The sequence below is a fragment of the Mustela nivalis genome, assembly GCF_964662115.1.
Source record: "Mustela nivalis genome assembly, chromosome: 10".
Taxonomy (NCBI): Eukaryota; Metazoa; Chordata; class Mammalia; order Carnivora; family Mustelidae; genus Mustela; species Mustela nivalis.
In genome coordinates, this window is record NC_139029.1 from 41,017,908 (window position 1) to 41,022,104 (window position 4,197).

General features: G+C 52.4%; 1 long non-coding RNA gene across 1 annotated transcript; it reads right to left on the reverse strand.

Moving 5' to 3' along the window:
- Positions 1–517: 517 nt before the first annotated feature.
- Positions 518–3,589, reverse strand: LOC309842134. Its single transcript, XR_014299514.1, has 3 exons — positions 3,437–3,589; positions 2,862–3,327; positions 518–925 (listed from the first exon to the last, which is right to left on the reverse strand). It is a non-coding gene; the product is annotated as an uncharacterized lncRNA (long non-coding RNA).
- Between the last annotated feature and the right edge of the window lie 608 nt (positions 3,590–4,197).

Consider the following 4,197-nt stretch of genomic DNA (forward strand, 5'->3'; position numbering starts at 1 on the left):
CTGCCTTCCCCACAGCAAGTCGCTTTCCACCGACAGCTGGCCACACTGTCCGATGGTGGCCAGGCCTCGCGCCACTTGGGTACCGCACGAGGGGAGGAGGGTCTCATTTGCTCCAAGTGTGGCTCACTGACAGCCCAAACACACTCTCTGATCAAATATTTAGGACCTCGGGAGACCTGCCTGCAATATTAATGTGGCTGGTCAGAGGCCTTGGCTGGAGCCATGCTGAGGGCTGGGGCTTCAATAATGAACAAGGTCCTCGCCCAGAGAAACACGAGCCGTTCTGGCCTGTGCGTAGGACAAAGACACCACAGTAAGACATCTGAGATGACCACCGCACACACAAATTCACACATTCGGAACCTTCCATCAGAGATGTCAACATAGCGTTCAGTGACAGCCAGCCAGAGACTCTCTAAAAAGTTTATATGACTTGACCCCTGGGTTTTCCTCTCCTGAAATCTAAATTAACAACAACAACAACAACAACAACAACAAGGAAATGTGGGAAAGGCTTAATGCTTTTTTATTTAAAGTAATAAAAAGTTAGAAATAGCCAAAATTCTAAACAGCGAAGGAGTAGTTAGGGAAATGATAGCATGTCCTCTGGGAAGAATATTTTGTAGTCATTGATAATTAGGTGTTAGTGATAGGGGACATGATCATGACATCGTAAAGTGAAAAGGACAGAGTAAAAAATGCTGTATCCAGTACTAACACAATCGTTAAGATAATGTTTAAAGTTGGGGGCAGATTTCTTCATCTCTTCCAGCCTCTTTTTCCTCCTCTGAAAAATAGGAGCAATACCTATCACATGGCTTATTGTGAAAAAAGAATGAGATGATCTTGGGCTGCCTGGGTGGCTCAGTTGGTTAAGTGTCCGCCATCAGCTCAGGTCATGATCCCAGGGTCCTGGGATCAAGCCCTCAGTCTGAATCTTTAAAAAAACAACAACAAGATTATCTCTGGATATGGTCTAGGATAGTGTCTGTAGGAGACAAGTAATTCATGGGTCTTGCCATAAATAGTTTAGTAAAACGACTAGAAGATAGTATCCCAAAATATTAATAAAAAACTGTGTTTACGTGGTAAAATGATGAGTAATTTTAATTTTCTTCTTTCTTTTCCATTTTTTATACTTTTTATAACACGGTTGATTACTTATACAGTGAGTACATTTCTAATGACTTTTATTTATTCAACAAATATTTATTGAGAGCCTACAGTGTGCCAAACCCTCTTCTAGGCTTGGAGATAAAACGAATGAATGAGACAGACAAAGCCCCTGGCCTCTGCCTTACCTGACCAGGAGAACCATGCAAAATAGACACAGTCAGTAAGTAAATGATGTAGCTGTTAGAAGGTGCTAAGAGGAAGAGGAGAGCAGGTGAAGGAGATTGGGTGTGTTGTGTTGGGCCGGGGGAGGAGGGTGTGGCGGGCGGGTTACAGTATCGAAGAGGGTGGTGGGCGTTCCAGGCAGAGCCAGGGTGAGACCTAAAGGGGGGGGGGACATGTGCCTGGAGAGCACCAGGAACGAATGGGAGGCCAGGGACATGAGAGCAGAGTGAGCAAGGGGCAGGCAAGGGGGAACCAGTGAGGGGATAGGACCATGTCATGTGGGGCCCAGGGGCCATGGGAAGGATTTTGGTTTTTGCTTGAATGAGTTGGGAGCCCCTCAGGATTCTGAGCCCAGGGGGGACGGTGATCTGATGTGGATTTGATCTGGCTTGTTCTTGACACTAATCTGAGAAGAGACTGCAGGGAACAGGGAAGAAGCAGAGAGACCAATGGGCAGCTAGGGTGGGTATCTGGGCCCAGGTGCGGGGCTGGGCCAGTGGTGGGAGTGGGGAGAAATACTGGGACCTGAAGGAGCCACAGATCTGACCCACTGGATGTGAATGGGAAGGACAGAATCTTCCAGGATGATCCCAGCGTCTAGCCTAGGCCACTGGGAGGAAAATCCTGCAGGTAGGATGAAGAGAAGAGGAAGCAGAGGAGGGAGAAGAGAGAGAGAAGTGTTGGACGTGAGAGTCTCCCAGGGTGAAAGGAGCCAGGGGAAGACTGACCCAGGGGCATGTGGTTGTGGGGGGGCCAGCCAGCCTGAGGAGATGTGGAAGAGGCTGCAGGCCGCCAGGGTAGAAATAGTTCTGAGCTGGATCGGTCCAGTACTCCCAGAGGACCCCTTCCCCCTTAGGCAGGCATCCTCTATTCTAGCAAGAGCAAGGCTGAGAATGTTCTAGAAGACCAGAATCCCTTTAATATGACTTCTACCCAGGAGGAATTTCCCACTACAGCATTCCCGCCCACCAGTCCCTCCACCTGTATGTACCCTCACATCTCTGGGGACAGGAGGTAGGAGGAGGGGGAGACCTTTCCAGTTTTGGTTGGACTGGAAAGAAGTCAACCCCCCTCTACTGTTCTTGCCCCCACCCCTCCCACCTCCCTTGGGGCCCCCCAAGCTTCCTGGAGACCGTGCCCAGGGAAGGACCTCTCCTGCCCTGGACTAGAGGCCCCTCGGAGCCCAGACTGGAGAAGTCCGGAGAACCTGATGCTGGGGTGTGAGGCCTAACCCAGTCTTCCACCATTAACTCATGGCTTAAGCTGCACCTTCCACATTGGGGCCTTCGTGGTCCACTGCGCTTCCGTTCTCATCTCACCTGCCCATTCACGTTTCCAAGACCCACCCCCACCTCAGACAGAGCAGATCTAAATACTGGTGTGGCCACCTCCCAGCCTCTGGTGGGGACATGTTCCCTGGGACTCAGTTTCTGCCTCTGTAAAATGGGGCTACTCATCCGTATCTACCTGGGACTGGTTGTTGGGAGCTTCACATGAAACTTGGTGAAACATCCCACACATACCTGGGAACAGCTGGCCTTTGAGGGATGTTTCCGTCTCCGTCATCCTCCCTGGGGTAGAAGAGCCAGCTTCCTCTGTGGCATCCCAGAACCCCTGTCCTGACCCTCTTCCCCCAGAGGGAGGCCCTCAACACCCCCCCACCCCCGCTCCTCATCAAACCTGCCTATAGCCCCGATGGAAAGTGACCGGCTAGGGAGATACCAGCTGCTGCTTCAGCTTCTCCTCCCCGACGTTCTGTTCCGGGGCATGGAAAGCGCTGCCTCTGGGAAGGGGCAGGAGGGAAGCAGTAACGGCTGGAGCAAGTTGAGTTTCACAGTGGAATCCAAGGCAGCCACTCACAGGTGGGGAGAGACTATTCACTGAGTCAGATTCCTGGCAAGGAAAGGGCCTTGGTAAACTGTAGGATGCTGTACGAATGCAAGCGTTGTTCCGATCATCATGACATCTGCTTGTGCGATCCCCGGAATTCTGCAGTGAAATGAGAGAAGCCATTGCACTTGTTTGCAAGAGAGGGAAGCCAAAGCTCGGAGCTAGCAGCGGGCAGCCAGCACTGGTTCCTGCAGGGCACCTCACCTACCTCCACCTGCGTCTTTGTTCACGTCTCCCTCGTGGAGCCCCCCGGGCTGATGGCCTCGGCCCTGGGCCAGTGCTGGGAATAGCAGCCAGCTGCCGCCGCGGGCTCTCCGTGCCAGTCAGCCCCAGCCCTGCCTGCCTGGAATAAAGATTGCACCTTCCGAATGTCACTCGTCACAAGACAGTGGCTCCCCCTGGACTGCCTCCTGCCTGAGTTCGTGAAAAGCAATTTACTGTGTGTCAAGTGACCGCAGGAGTTACATGGAAGGCCCCGCCCTGCGCCGCCTTGGGCATCTTGCTGAGACGGTGGGCTGCCAAGCAGGGCGACTTGCAGCCTTTGATTAAATTTGGAAAGGAATGATGCCCACGGGCCCAGCTGAGATGAGAACCAGAGACTCTGAACAGCTCTGCAGATTCGAAGGGGCCCAGAACCTCACCCCACTCACACTTGCTAGCAGAACCTCCCCCCCTCCCAAATCTGCCTCAGTTGAACTGCAAAGCAGGACTCCTGGCACCTCCCAGAGCCATCCCCACCCTCCATGGAGGCCGCTGCTGTGCCCGACTCAGGGGGTGGGTGACAGGCCTGAATGGGCCTGAGTGCTAGGGTAAGGATTTGGGACTGTATGAGGCAGAACAAAGTGAGAGATGTACCTGAATCCGTGTAGTGCTGCTGACGAGTTTGGGAAGAGTTTGGGGAAATTCTCTAATGGTGGGTGAATGATGGGTTACTGAGGGAAGCAGGAAATGTCCCTTTTGAGATTGATG